At 46.4% G+C, this 16,416-nt stretch overlaps 1 long non-coding RNA gene across 1 annotated transcript; it reads left to right on the top strand.

Annotated features, from left to right (window-relative positions):
* The first annotated feature begins 652 nt into the window (after positions 1–652).
* On the top strand, positions 653–3,686 carry LOC125758052 (uncharacterized). The gene is made up of 4 exons (XR_007415776.1): positions 653–913; positions 980–1,051; positions 3,074–3,138; positions 3,503–3,686. It is a non-coding gene; the product is annotated as an uncharacterized LOC125758052 (long non-coding RNA).
* Positions 3,687–16,416: the final 12,730 nt, after the last annotated feature.

The following is a 16,416-nucleotide window of genomic DNA, read 5'->3' as shown; positions in this document are numbered from 1 at the left end:
TTCCCAACATGCACACATGGGTGTCAAAATAGCCATAAGTACACTTTTTTTTATGTACAGTGAAACGACACTACTGCCACTTATGGTGTTATCTTAGTGTAAGCAAGCAGTTGCAACACTTGGCAATGAAGGGAAGGCTAGAGAGCCGAACTACGCGTGTGCTACCGTTGAAGATTATAGTCCCACAATTGCGTTGTGTTTTCTGCGTGAAAATAAAAACAACATTGCTTTATTTTCTACGGAGCGCTGTTTGAAGAGAGGGTCAGCGCGCACCAAGGAGATATTTGTATTTGTTTTGATTTATGCAGCGTCATTTCGCGTTTTTGCACTTGTGAAAACGTCCCACCTTCTACGTGCACCTCACAGTCAAAATAGCGCCTTCGTCTTCAAGTGAGCGCTCGTCACCCTCCAGCTTTCCCGACGACTCGCCGAGGGAGCTTCTGACGAATTTCACTAGCAAATGGCTGTATAAGCCTGAGACGGCCGCTCGAACAATGAAATGGCCGTCACATGAGGTACGGAAGGTTCACAAACCAAAACTAAATTCGAAACGCGCGCCGAACCGGACTATTTCTCGGAGCAGTACATGTGCAGTAGCTCCGCCCCCGTAGCCTTCCCTTCATTGCCAAGAAAAGTTGTCCTTGGGGGCGCTTTAGTTGTTTGACGGGTGCGCGCGGTTTGTGTGTGTGCCATGCTGTGTTCTACAATGCTTCGTTACCACGTTTATCGTTTATGCACGTTGGTTACGTGATTCAATATCAAGTGTACCTTCCAAGACGATCTAGGTCCTAGTCTCGTGACTGACGGCGAGTGCGGACGTACAGCAGCCTTTTGACAAGACTGTCGCCGAGTGGAGTGTACGGTACATTGTGGACTGTAAAGCTGAAGAGTGCACAGTGGATGCCTGATTTTGGTAAGTTCTAGAATATTTCTGAATTACACAGCTAGGTTACTTCATTACATGACGTCTTTTACGCAGGAACCGAGTGTGATCGTCTGGGCGGTGTGTTCACTCTGCGGGGATGATGGCCAGAGGAAGGATGATAGACAGGTATGTTTTACGCTATGCTCAATGCTTTCTGTGCACTTTATACGGTTGTATGAAGCATTCACCATGTGCGTTCACTACCTACAACTGCAACGGGTGGATGAAGGCGCGTTGCTTTGCGCGATACTCCGCTCGCTTCTGTAACGCAAGCGTTTCTTGTCATGGCGCTCTTATTCCTTGACTGGTGTTCCATTATTCCAAGAATGCCTGTCGCTCGGCCCACCCGCTTCCCGCTTGCTGGCGTGGGAGGGTGGAGGGGGCACACAAAAGCGCCGCTGCCGCTTCTCTACCCGGGGGCTGGGTGACCTTGGGGACGTCTGCGCGATGTATGTGTCGCAGGGAGGGCCGCACTCGCGTTTTCCTTTTGGGCGTAAGGGACCGGAGGGTGGGGGGGGAGGGGAGGACTGCAGTACTTGAGAGCATGGCCCTTTCCCCTAGACTTGACGGGGCCGCGACCGAGAGGAGAAAGTGGCCCGTTCTTGGATTCCGCCGCTCAGAAGCGATCGCAAACCGAAGGAAGAATAATTTGCAAGATTTTTTGTAGCCCAGTTGTGATTCTGTAAATAAACTTCTTAGCGTCGTCGAAAGTTATTGAAATCGACTACAGCTGTATACTGCACGAGATCATCGCCTGAAGCTACTTGTACGATGGCTTATCACTTCGGAAATAGAACTGCTTTAAACATAACGTTCATCGCCTAGCCTTCTCATGATGCAGGTACAAATGAAGTAACTCTTCAGGAAACCCAGTAATAATTGGCATGTAGTACGCGGGGAGGAAGATATAAAAACACGCTGCGGTGCTCTGCAGTGGCGTGTGTTTGTGGCTTTCTCCGCGACTACTGCACCGCGCTTGTTTTTGTTAGAAGTTAGTTGCACTATGGTTAGGATTTTAATCTGACTGTGCAAGGTCGTTGCTACGAGAAACGAACTTGCGTTGGGTGAACCCGCTTGAAGATAATACAAGTCAGTGAATTACGTTATATTCTGGTACTAACACCATGTGTACATTAATTTGAAGTAGCACAACATGTTTATAATTATCAATTCTAGACAAATATGCCAGTTAGTTGCGTTTGGCAAGGTGCCTTTTGTTGAAATATTTGTGTTTGAGAAAAATGATGTGAAATATTTTTCCCGTCGTTATATTGTTTCCTGAAGCATACTGGTTTATATTAACAGAAGTTGTTGTAATGGTTAAGCAGCACTGTTCCAAGAGCTTTTTATCCACTGTGCTGGGGTGGCAAAAGCACACCTCAATTATGTGCTTATCTAAAGTTCATGTTTCTTTTGTGAGCTTTTCTTAAGGCAGCATGAAACTGAAAAAGCGCTCTTATTTGCAGGTTGTGCGACTAAGATGTAGCATTCATTGTGAGAGTGCTACTTTAATTTTATGAAGTAAATATTAGGGGAAACAAATCTAAATTCTCATATGTAACTATGTGTGCAGAAGTTTACAGAAGGCTGACTAAAGTGCTTAACGGTTTTTTTTTTATGGCTTGCAGCACTACAAATTCAAACTGATATTCCAGGCATTGATTGGCTTTAACACGACTAGAATTACTTTCCTAAACGGCTCAAATTCATCATATAATACAATATGTAAAGCTCGGCATTATGGAGTGTGCACATGGGCCACACATACTCTTATTTTATCAATTTATGCATTTTATATTGTGTAGCAAAGCTGATGTAATTTTCGTCATTTAAATGACCTATATGGTAATCTGCGTTCTCCAACCACATAGTGTTTACTAAGTACATAAGTTTCTGAAAGTTCGGCTTGCAATGGCACCATTACAGTTGTCTGCCATGAGCCGTTGCTCAGGTTATACCTGTTCTTATAGCGCAATCTGAGTCCATCATTCAAGGCCCTTGCTGGTATATAAACATAGACTTGCCTGAATACACTGTATATATTGTGTGTGAGCTGTAAGGTCTGTGTGGTGCGCCAACTCATGAATGTTTTCTGGTATCCTTTACATATGTACCCGGTGATCTCACCTGTTCGTGGAACTGAAGCAGACGACAGCTTGCAGAAGAAGATGGGAGCGTTCTACCTGTGAGCCTGGTCGAGTTTATATTTTATGGTAGGCATTTGTTTCAATCTTTACAAAAAGCTTGGACATGTTGCGCCTGCTCATGAACCTATTGCACCTTTTTTGAGGGAATTCTAAGATCAAAGAAACAAGACCCTAGATGTAACTCCATTAATGTATACTTGATGCTGGACTTGACCTTCTGTGTTGTTTTCCTGTTTTCTAACAGGATTTGCTGAAAGTTTCGATTGGAAATGCTATATAAGATGCAGTTTTGACTAACTTCACAAAAGTGTTTTTTTGTCAACTATCTGCACGGGGCCTTGGCAGTACATCTAAGTGTTCTAAGGTGCACGATGTGTTGGATAAAGTTTTCTTTGCAACTCTTATATATTTACTGCGATCTTTCGTGCAGGATACACATGCATGGATACACCATACATGGATTCCCTACAAGGACCCTGCGCATCAAAAGCAATCTGTCATCAATGTTAAGTAGACAGATTAAATGAAACGAAGATATGACAGGTGTACACCATATTTTTCTTTCATTTAACCTCTGCATGTTTCCCAGTCAATAAATGTTTTTATCCATTTTCTTTTGTTGAGAAATGTCTTTGTACAGCACAAGTGTTGTAGAAGGTGCATACATGCACTTTCGTATGATGCTTGGCTGCATGTGTATCAACCAGCAAACACATTGTCAGGCACAACTAATATGTGATTCCGTACTATCATCCGGACATATCATCAATCTTATCATGCACTGTAATAGTTCTGTTTCAGGAATGTTATGAATGTTATTGGCCACGAAGCACAAGCTTGGCCGAGGGTCATTGCAAACAGGATGTTTCATACTCACAAGAAGTCACTCATAAGGACACATTAGAATGACGGTGGCCAATATGTTTTTGAATGACATTATGAGTACATTAAAACAATTCTGAAGAAATACATTAGAGAATCAAATGAGTGTTGATGTCAACGGTCGTTTCATGCTCACTAGACTATCACATGTTAATACGCATCAGACTATCACATGTTAATCCGCATCAGACTATCACATGTTAATACGCATCAGAATGATCGGCCAATATGTTTTTGAATGGCATTTCAAATACATTACAAAATTCTGAAGGGACACATTAGAGCGTCAAATGACTGAAATGTCAGAAGTCATTAGACTTTCTTTTTGAACTCATCTCACATTTTCATAAGGGCGTCGCGTCGCTGATTTCGCTGATTGTGGCCCATATTAGAAACTACCGTATGCTGTGGTTGACGCTCATGCGATATTATTAGATTGCAAGGGTGTGCCTTAGTATATCCATGTGCATTTGCAGATTTCAAACCAGCTCAAATGTGCTCATGTGCAATTGTTGCCCCACCTCTGCCTCTTTCACAATGTTAAAAGCCTGTTCAACATTTTTTTTTTCTTACTAGGGAAGAAGGGCTGCAACTATACGTACAAACAGCAGCACTGAACACAGACTACTGCATGCAGGAGACAGTTTTCACTAGCAGACGTCAAGAAAATTACAGCTCCGACTTTATGACGTGGAAATATTCTTGGACAGGGAATGTCGCTGGAGCCAACGTTCGGCAAGTGCACTTGTCTTCGTTGCTGCATGGACGAAGACAATTGTAACAGCCTCACAAAACCGCATAGCTGCTCGTGGTGCCAGTCAATCTAGGGCAAGAGATTTTAGAGGCATATCACGACGAGCCGACTGCAGGGCATCTGGAGTTCACTCGAACTATGCGACAAATCCAAGAAAAATAATATTGGCCTGGCGTGAGCGTGGATATCGCGGGCTACGTGAAGGGATGCCGAGATTGCCAACGTCGGAAAACACCGCCTACTAGGCCGCCGGCCTCCTGCAACCATTCGAACCATTGGAGCATTTCAGAAAATAGGGATGGATCTGCTTGGCAACTTTCCAACGTCGACCTACGGGAACAAGTGGATAGCGGTAGCAACAAACTACCTGACACGCTACGCCGAGGCAACGCCATTACCGTCCGGCAATGCAGCCGAGGTCGCTAGCTTCTTCGCGAACATTGTGCTCCGTCATGGCGCACCCGAGGTCCTTATCACCGACAGAGGTACGATATTCAATGCAGACCTCACGCAGCAGATCCTACGCTTGAACCACACTATGCATCGGCGAACCACAGCCGACCACCCGCAGACAAACGGCCTCACGGAGCGTTTGAAGAAGACCCTCGTCGACATGCTCGCTATGTACGTCGACGTCAAGCGCAAGACTTCGGACGAAATTCTCCTGTACGTTACGTTCGCGTACAAAACCGCACCACAGGAGAAATCAAAGGTGACACCTTTCGAGCCTGTCTTCGGCAGCCCAGTAGCGACCATACTGGATGCGATGGTGCCGCACGTCGACCACGAGAGTATCCATGCTGACGTCGCCGGCTTCCTTCAACGCGCCGAGGAAGTCCGCCAGCTCGCTCGAACGCGCGTCAAAGCAGCACACTGACGCCCGACTCTACAACCTACGACGACGACACCTAGAGTACGCACCCGGTGATCGCGTTATGGTGTGTACACTGATTCGCCGCCGGGGGCTGAGGGAGAAGCTCCTGCGCCAGTATTACGGACCCTACAAGATAACCCGACGACTCGGGCCACTAGTCTACGAAATTGTCCCCGATGGAGCCACACAATCCCAACGGCGACGCGCGATCTCAAATGGTCCACGCCGTACGCCTCAAGAAGTTCTTTGAACGTTAGCGGACTAAGAGACATTGTCAGCTCCTAGATCTTGTTGCATACTAGTTGCATTTTGATCCATTTTGTCGATTCGGTTGCACTTTCTTGCTTTGTTTCAAGTGTTTTTTTTTAGCATCGAGACGATGCTCTTTTTCACGGAGCGGCAATGTCACGTGAGTTTAAAGGAAGCGAGACTGGAATGTCTCATCGGCTTCTTTAACCGCTTCAACACCGTTCTTCGGTGTTGAAAAGTCGTAAGCATGGTTTCTTTACGTTTTAACATGAGTACTTCACACATAAATGGAGTAGGCCATCGCGCTTTGAACCAACATTGAGTAACATTTCGACGTTACGATTGCGTAACCTCCATGCGAGAGTTAACATGGAGAATTGTTATGTGCCACGGACAAAATTGCCAGTCATTATTGCATCTCGTATCTCTCGCCGCAACGCTTACCTCACACGCAGGCCCGAAGCACATTTCTGGAGTTGCACGTGGAGTGGAGTAAATGTCTCTTCTCCAGAGTTCCTGCGAACCAGAGTTCCTGAGACCATTGAGTTCTCCAGAGTTCCTGAGACCATTGGCGCGTTGAACAACTGCTTCGCAACGTTTTTCGGCAAAAAATAAACTATCTCGCCCGATGGCTGTTGCGCTGCGAATCTCTGCCCTGCCATCACAAACGCAAGCTTCTATATCAGCGGTACTTGAACCACTCGAGCAAAAAAATATTGATCTTAAAGAAGTGGGGAAACATGAAGCCCTGCCGAAAGGCCATAAAAGGTAATTTTTTCAGATATTTATATTACCATTGCCTGTGACACATGGTTTTCTTCAACATTTCATGTGTTTTTGAAGTGCGTGAAAATAACTAGCATTTAATTTTCTCAATATTTCATACTTCTCCCCCCGCATAACGGCAGGAAGTGGAAGATGGAAGCTGCGATGAAAAAATCCGTAAACAGGGGGTGGGTGCTCGAGCCGACGTTTTGGAAAGGTGGACTTTTCTTCAAGGCTGGAACTGATCTCCTTAGCTATCGTGTGTATGTTTCGTGCCCTCTCCTCCAGAAGGGAGAAGGGGTGAGGGAGGGGGGGCGAGAGGCCACCGTGACGACTGGGTGAGTCATAAAGAACGCGGAAGAAAAAAGGAACAAAAAGCAGGGGGGCGGGAAACTCCTCCCCCCCCCCCCCGCCCAGTGTAAAACACAGAACTATTGCCAACGGCATTAGCCATCGCCGAGGGGTTGCCTTTATATACGGAAATAGACATGTTGGTTGGTTCGGCACTGTATAAGCCATTTAAGGGGAAATTATTTCAGATGGCCTTCTGATGGGGGAGGGTGACTGCGGATCGAGATGAAAAACTCATAATGTATTAATGGTTCTCGGCGCGAGGGTGACTGCGGATCGAGATGAAAAACTCATAATGTATTAATGGTTCCCGGCGCGAGAAATATGAATGGAAGCAACTGCACGTTGTGAAGTACACACTGAAGGAGGCTTTAAAAAATAAAATTATTAATTTTCAGCGCATATACTTCAAAGATTAAAGCAGCGCTAAAGTCGACGTGACACTTCAAGGAAAGCGAAGAGGAGCCAGTTCCCGTGAGACATCGTGCTAGGGCATGCCAGGGGCGTAGGCAGAAATTTTTTTCGGGGGGGGGGGGGCACCTCCTTGATCTGTAGTGGGGACGAGCAGGCAGATGTGGTCGAGTGTCATTTTCTGCTCTGTATGCTATGGCAAAAAAAATTTCGGGGGGGGGGGGGGGGGGGGCACGGGCCCGGTGTGCCCTAACGTGGCTACGCCCCTGGGGCATGCCATTAGATTATGCGAATGGTATTACTTCAACACCATATTCTTATGGATGTCTGGACACGTGGCTGTTAATGCTTTACCTGTATCACGTGGCTCATCACAAGTGATGAGTTACTTATTCAGCCAAGCGGCACGAAGACGCCTTAATATTACGAAGGGCTGAAACGCCAGAATATAAATAGATTGGTTTCTGGTTCCTGTGCGCACGAAGAGTCTTGAATATAACCTTTATAGCAGAAATTAGCGCCCTTAATCTAGCGTAGGCTCTAACCCTAAATGGGGCTCCTGCTAACATCAAAATTTCCCCATGAGCAATTAGGTGTAGAACATGAAATAATATACTAACCAACATCCTGCATAGCACTGCGCTTATGTTCATAACTGCTGTCAATGATATAAACCCAGGGTCTGCAAAAGCCACTTATTCACAGGCGTTGTATTTTTTCCCACAATATTGAAAACAGTCACAGTGGTCATTTCCGTGGGTAGCACGTATGCAGTGTTTCATCTAATCCAACAATCATTATCACGCTAAACTGTACCTGTTGATCAGGACATGTTTGCTGTCCCTGTATGTGGCCGCTGACCGAAACCCAACTGCTTGCACGGCAGGAGGGGCGTGTGCAATCCCTAACTTCCGGCCGCACTGGTCCCTCTGGGAGAGGTCGCACGCTTGGTTTCGGCGACGGCAGCAAGCGAGTTTCTCCACCGGCTTCCGTGACTTGACCTCAGCGTCCCTCTTCACCAGGGTGCCTTCGTGGAGGGCGTTCCAGCTGGGTATGCACCCCGTCCTAAGAAGACGTCGGGCTGACTCTGACGCCAAAGATGCCTTATCGAATCTAGAGGGTGTCACGAAACTTGAAGCACCATGGTTTTCGGTACAGCTGAGTTCGTCGTGGTCCATCTCAGCTGCTGCACTGAGGAAGTTCCCGGCGATTTAGCGAAGTGCGCGCAACTGTTCAGTCAGAGCGTTCGAATGCGCGAGCGAACCTCACGAGGTCTTCGTGCTTTATAAAGTAAGATGATGGTGATAATGACGAAGATGATAACCCATTCGATTGTCCTCAATACCAACTCGGTGTTACTGCCCAACGGGACAGATTGCCCAAGAAGTACATTATTAGCTGCGAAGCCGCTTTTGCGCTGGGCTGTGTTCGTAGTTCCATTGGCGACCGCCCACCTAGCATAGCCATCTGAGCGCGCGCTCGCGCCAAGGAGAAGTCTTCTTGCTCTTGTTCTTCGACCGTCTTACTGATGATACGTGCAGAACACTTTAGGGGCCCGGGCTGCCGTATGCTGTCCTAGCTTGGCGTAACGCAGACAAAACCATGTGTGCTGGCACGCGCTGGTGCGTTCGGGTCTGTGTAGGGGCTCGGTAAGAAGCTCTGGCCTCTCCCCCTTACACACTCTCAGCAATCATGTGATGGCGTCGGGGAACGAGATTCTGCAGACGCACGATGAACCCGCGTGGCGTGGTCCAACAAGAGTTTGGGACGAGTAACAGCAACAGCAACTACAGTGAATTCATCGTGTGCTCCACTTGCAAGGACGCGTTAACATCGGGCAAGGTGCCCGTGATAAACGGAACTTTAAGTCGACCCATGCGCTGCTTCGTATCCCCACATTTTTCCCTTTAGTGGGAGATGGTGTATTTTGTTTTACTTCGTTATAATAACATTTCGGTTTTTATGACTGCAATGAATTCGGCGCTCTAAAAAAGCATGTACCACAGAGTTATCACTCAGAAATTGTTCTACACTAATGCTGGAAGAAATGCGGTATTCGCCTCGTGCGCCACCGATGACGGCGCTGCGAACGGCGCGCCGGTGAACCCATGAATGCCTTGAAGCCTTGGGTTTTAGGGACAACATTGGAAAGCTGAACAAGCCCGCGATAGTAATAAGTAAGAGACGACTAGAGTATTGGTGGTAGAAAACTAGAGGGAAAGGAAAAAAATAAATAGTGGAAAAAGTAAGCACACACTGCCGTAAGGGGCAGAAAACTGAGCTGTGAAATTATTTTGGTGTTTCTCTGTAGTAACATTCATTTAATCGTAGTAGACAAGGCAATATGCCAACCTAAAGAAAGAGGGGGAGGGGCGAGAAAAAAGAAAAAAAAGCTTTTTCTTATTTTTTTTTGTCGAGCCTAGTGGAACACATGTCACCACTCTGTTATAAAGGGGACGCCCACAGCATCCGTCCGTCCATCCGGTGATGCGAAGGCGGGGATTCGGCTTCTGTCGTCTGCTAGGCTCTTTCTAAAACAGCAGCAATTTCGTTGTAGCTAACTCGCGTCGCACGACGTTCCTCGACTACTAGCTGTATTTTCTTCTAATGATAGTTCTTTAGATGGCTGCTAGCATTACAGGAGGTTAAGAAACGTTAACATTTAACATATCTTCTATATGCCCACAGCCATTGCGGTCAGGGTCACGCCCCCGAGTACGTGAAAGCGCGAACGTCCCGCCAAGGGAGTTAGGTGTGTCTACGCGCTGCTTTGGAAGCGAAGCGCGCTCAGTTTTACGGCTTATTCGAAAAAGTTAGCGTACTGTAAACAGACTTGAGTTGAACGAAAATTCACACTCCAACTCCCAATTGCAGCCATGTGGACCTGTGTGCACAAAACGTTTGCTGAGAAAATAACTTTGATAACTTCATCCACCAGGGCGTTATTGAGGAGAACTAGCGTAGATTGGACTAGTTTGATGCGCATTAAAACTTGTTACGCGTATTATCGGCTCCGAATGAAACGCCAGTAGTGGTGCGCGTTGTACAGTTCGCACCCTTATGGTTAGAGATAGATAGGCTCATGCGGTTTGCCTCTCGTGAGCCTCATTCATGCTTTCGATCGCGCAGTGCTGCCTAATCGGGTGTGCGTGCCTGTCAATAGTGATGACAGAATGGCGCGCACTATACAGTTCCTAATGCTTGGGCAACGCGCTCTGCTGTTCGTGTTTCATTTGACACCGATAGTACAGCTAGGTAAACAGTATGAAAAATTGGCGAATGTGTCCAGTCAGAGGAGAAAGAGAGCTCTTTCCCGCCATTCTTGTCGCCCGTTGGCCAGTTATTGCTATTCTTTACCGCGCTGTAACAAGACTGTATATCTTAAGGCGAAAGCCTTATATTTCTCATCAAACGCGAAAATTGACCGTCGGCGTCCCGCGTCGGCAGCGTCAACACGAGTGATGCAAAAAATCATAACGTGATAGCGTCCTCTTATTACGTCGTCATGATATAAGAGACCGCCAGAATTTGTGACGTCATAACGTCACGTGACATAATGACGTACTCAAATGACATCGTCGCTTTGTATTGCCTCCGTGATCAGTGGGCCGAATACGGAGGTAATGCAGAATTAGGTGCTCTGCAGAAAGCTTGAAATGCCACCGATTTTCGAGGCAGTTCAAAACCACGTTTCGTCCAGAGAGCATTTGGAGGGGTGGGGAACGAACAATGCATCGACGGAAGAAAAAGAACATGGCTTTCGCCTTTGAGTCATCTTAGTCAAACAAACAAACAATCTTACGCAAATGCATAAGAGACGCTGTGAGATTTTAGTACCGTGATCGCACCACGCGCTAACAGTAGACCGTTGAGAGTGATTTACACTATTTTATTACAAATGCATCTTATTATGACTTTCGATTCGAAAGCTTTGTATTTCGTATATATCAGCTTCGTATATGAAAGCTTCGTACATATCAGCGTGCGACTGGATTGCAAGATGCGGCGCTTTTCTTGTGCTTGGAGCTTGCGAGGTGGCGGTCGATTTCCGCCTTCGCAGTACATGTTTTGATGCTAGTAGAAATGCAAGGGCTTTTTTGTTGACTGAAACCCGCCTGCTGTACTTTAAATCAGCTTCCCATTTTGCCATATCTTTTAGTGATTACTCTCGCTTTCTTTCTACTCGTGTCGCATAGCCCAGTGTATCCTGCTCCATATAGAATTTGCCAATTCACATGTAGTAAGTTCACACGGTGAACCAAGGAAGGGAAAGTTTAGGGACTCGTTTTTCCTTGTTAGACATAATGTTAATGGGAACTAACAGCGAATACTGCAAATTATCTGCAGGTTATCTTTTCATGCACTTTATTTCCTTCATATTTATCTCATAACGACTACGGATAGCATCCCTTTTCCTTGGAATTATTGTCTGTGAGTTCTCATTAACATTCACACGGTGAGGGCACAAAGCAAGCGTGAACTGCGCCGTTTTCTTCGTGCAGTAGAAAGTGAAATGGCACCTTGTTTCACAGAGCAGCGGTCACTCATGGCACCAGAGTTTATACGCTTATCTTTTCTAAACACCCAAGAAGGTGGTAGTGGTAACAACTTTATTAAAAATTCCGGCAAATTCGTGGCCTGGGCCTAGGCCACCCCTGAGGATGTTTTTGATTACAGTGGACCGTTTCAGCCGTAGCAACTAAAATCTGGCGTCACAACTTCTGAAGGCCAGCGCTTTTTTAAAAATGAAAACCAGAAAGTAGTTTTACGGTCTTTTTAGTTGTAAATGCGTGATTACTCTGTAACGCGTATTACTAGGCCACGTAACGCATCATTCCCCGAGGCTCACAAAAATCCCAATATTTAACCACAAAGACGCCAGGTTCCCACTAGAGAGAAACAACCCTAGATCTAGGAATACATCTCCAGGGTTGGCATCACTGCGTTTGAAGTACATGTTGGTTTCTCTCGACATCAAACCCTTCAAAAGCATGGTACAGCAGATTTTACAAGCATACGTCGCCTAGAAAGAGCAGTTTCAGCGCTTCAGAATAGTATCAGCAGAGCAGTTTCAGCAATCAAGCACTAGTCAGGCAAAACGGCTAGTCATCTCACCCTTTCATATGTGGAACGTTTATTCCTCACGTGTGATCAATGGATCATTTTCTGTTTCATTAATGCAGTGAAAAGGAGTGAAGATAAGGAAAACTTTTAACACGAAAGCGTTTTATGCAAGGGTCCACATACACATCAGTGGCGCAATTTTTGCCCGGTATGCACACGAAGAGATGCCAAATTAAAACCAGAAGAATAATGGCGTCTTCAGCTGGTCGTTTTGGAGCGCTCTAGCGCGCTCTCGCAGACGGCATCGCGTTCGGCTGGTCGAAAGGTAGGGCACGCCTCGCATTCGGCTGCTTCTTTTCGATTGCTCTTCTCTCTCGTCAAGCGCTCTCAGCTGCTGCGAGCCCTTTCGACGGAGCAGTGCGAGCGCTTCCGGTACACGTGATTGCACAGAGCGCTAGTCGTCACGTGATCACACACGTGATCACGTGACGAATTATGGCGTCGTGGTCATTTAGCAAGTGTACTTGCAGTAGACATTCTAGGATAGCTTGAAACGGCCAATGTTACGCGCACAGTCGTTCGTTTCCCTACGGCACGGTTGAGGCATGCACCGGGAATCGAAGCCATGCTAACAGTTGAGAAGGCAATGCACACGGGGCCCGCTTAAGCTATCGCGTTCTACTCTTGAAAGCGAAGCTCAAGCGTCCTCCAAGTTTTTTCTCTTGGTTCCTGGGACGGTCCGTGGCATTGTGTTATTGGCTGCGTCTGTTTAAGTTCATTCCTGCTTCTGTACTAGATGTTCTTGCAAATTACTTCGACGCCTCAAAAGTTAGGGTGTTGTCCGTCCCGAGCGAGCAGAATAATGAGTTTCCGCGTGGTGGATGACATCAACGCTTTGCGGCCGTGTTCGATGTCCAGAGGAAATTCGTTAACTATACGTTAATTAACTTTACGTTACGTTTACGTTTACGTTAGGAATTTACAACCAACCATTGTCAACTGGTGTTTTCTTCTGACAAGCGTAATTCAGCAATAAGACGGTTAAAGACTTCCGCCATAAAAGAAAATCACGAATCCGGTATGTTGTGCAAGCATGTTCATTAAATCAATTTTGGGCATAGCTCCACCAAATCGAAACTCGAATGTTCACTACATTTACTGCATCGTTTATCGTCATTCCAACCACACCCCAATATTAAAACAGCCACGTAAACATTCATTTAGAAAAGTGAAATTAGTCGTCGCAAAGCGTTCTCGGAAGTTTCATAAAATGAATCTTACCCCTCCACCTTCTGTTCCTGATATCATGCTTGTATATGTCGTAACGTGGCGTTTTGCTGAAATATAGGGCAAGCGGACACCCTCTTCCTGTGTATGCGGATATAAAGCAATTACAGGTACTTGCTCAGCAAGGCTACCTCGCGCACTCGATAAATTATTCACGGTCTGCGAAATAAGTACAAGCGCACATCTAAAATTGCACACGGCCTCTCCTTTGGCATGCAGCAGTCTCAGTGAGAGACCACGCAGACCTCATGAATAACACATCGATTAGACAAAATGTTGTCATTTATTTCATATAGATAGAAAAATAAGTAAAAGAATACAAAAAGCAGACGTTCTGCAACGAGAATAGGATCACGGTATAACATATAAAAGAATTGCAGTGGCGTTGGCGCTGCCCGGCAGTAGCACGAGCACGCCAAGGCCATGCGACTCCAAGACGGAGGAGGCCTCGGCAGTCTCCAAACCACTGCCAGCTGTGCGAGCTTAAGGAGGCGCATCGCCGGGGTCTCGGAGTCGTTGAGAGAGTCGACCCCTGTTACCAGTGCGGCCTCTCAGCAACAGCTCGTAGAAGGCGTCTTGGGGAGCGTGTAGTCCATAGCGACCGCCATGGAAGACGACGCTCAGCTCAGGACCTTGTAGACCCAGAGACCATACCCAGGAATTCGGGACATCGCTTTTAGTTCACCTTTTTTCACACCACGTGGCGTACGGACCTTCAACGTTCAAAATTCGCGCGATGACGCTTGCCGTAGTCGCGCGAATCGAGAAAACCACAATACATAAAAAAAAGCACGACGACGATATCCGCTACAAGCAGCGAGCGCGAGCCTAAATCGACGACTGATAACCGCAGCGCATGCAACGAGCGGCCGGTTGGGCTGCTCGACCGTGAATCAGCAGTTCTGTTGCAATGAAAGGAGGCTTACATGTCGCTTGGCTGCGCTTGATAACGACGAACTCTCGAAAGAGCCTGCTGCCCTTCTTCGCATCCCCTGCCTCTTCAATATATTTCGTCCGATTATATTGTTGTTGGCTCCCACGGGTTTCTTAAAAGTTCTAAAGCAAGAACGTCCTTTAGCGCTGCTGTTTTTGTAGTGTGAAAAAAGCTAAATTCCAGAAAATACAAGCTATGACGATCGCGGGTTTCAAAATGTGTAGACAGACGCTTGCCGTCCCTAATTTCAGTTGGCCTCAATTTATGAATTCAATATTTTGCGCTTTTACAAGACGTCTTGCCGTGTTATATTCGCTGCCCACAGACATTTTTCTTTAAAGCTCAATTACCAGCAGAGGTAAAGCAACAATACCTTTGCAAGCACAATATTGTTCAATGATCTTTTTAAAAAGAATCATTTTAATAGTCACCTTAGTTTCAACAGGGCCCCTGACAAGCTCTCGCGGCTATACGTCCGTGTGTCTGAGAAAAACAATAAGGCCGCCTGTGACATACAGCATGTAAAACCGTATTGCCCAAGCGTAGTTGGGGTGGTTTACGAAATACCCCTCAGCTGTGGTAGGACATACATCGGCCACGCTGGTCGATGTTTAAATATCCGATTAATGGAACATGAAGCCTCTCTTAACAATGTATCTGGTTTACACTTGCCTTCGCGCTGCAAGTCCTGCGCATGCGCGCCCCGGTTTTTCGAAACCAGGGTGCTTGGGAAAATTCGAAACCAGGTGGCCAGAGAATTGTTGGAGGCTTTTTGCATAAATGAGAAGAGTGCCCAATGTGTTAGTGTGCTTTCCTTGAATTTATATCGCAACGAATTGCACTTTTTAGACAAGTCTTGATAACTCAAAGTAGGTTGTCATTCTGTTACCGTGATTGTCAATGTGACTCGCCCATGCGCGTGAAGCTACCTGGAATGCAATGTTCTTTCCAATAAAACAGTTTTTAGTTTGGCACCACTCCTGTCATTTCTTGTCCTCGTTCCTTTGTGCCTCCAAATTTTTGTCAGACCATGCACCAACTAGCCCAAGAACGCGTTTTAGTGGATAACTAAAGACGCCGGAAAGCACCGACTTCATTATGCTCATGACATGCTACCCAGGCCGCGTTTTCCTCTCCGCTAAGTGTTGGTGAAGGAGGGCTGAAACAGATTAGACTGATATAAGGTATCGTGAAACCCGCCTTCTTGTTTGACTGCCTATGCTGATCTGCAACCCTTCAGGGTGGCCTAGTGAATAAGGTACTCGACTGCTGACCCGCTGGTCGCGGGATCGAATACCGGCCGCGGCGGCCATATTTTCAATGGAGACGAAAACACAAGAGGCCCGTGTACTTAGATTTAGGTGTATGTTAAAGAACCCCAGGTGGTCGAAATTTCCGGAGCCCTCCACTACGGCGTCACTCAGAATCATATCGGGGTTTTGGGACGCTAAACCCCAACAATTATTATTATGCTGGTCTGTAGAATTGCAGGAGGTCGCGGCTTGAAACCCGGTTCTTGCGGCCAGTTTTATTCTGGACAAACTAGCTTGTTTCTATTTTTACATGGTAAAGTTCGTTAAAAAGTCTCTCGTCAGGACCCATTTAATATTTTTACTACGAGTTGGAATCTTTTGCTTATGTGCGCAAGTGACGTGGAAGGTGCTCGAAAAGCCGTTTTATGTTTATTCTCTGTGTCATGCCTTTGTTTACCGATAGACAACGTAGCACCTCACGAGGCGATGTTTCTCAAATAGTAGATTACACTGAAAGTTG

The sequence above is a fragment of the Rhipicephalus sanguineus genome, chromosome 1 (genome assembly GCF_013339695.2).
Source record: "Rhipicephalus sanguineus isolate Rsan-2018 chromosome 1, BIME_Rsan_1.4, whole genome shotgun sequence".
NCBI classification, from domain to species: domain Eukaryota; kingdom Metazoa; phylum Arthropoda; class Arachnida; order Ixodida; family Ixodidae; genus Rhipicephalus; species Rhipicephalus sanguineus.
This window is presented reverse-complemented; position numbering and strand designations above follow the sequence as displayed.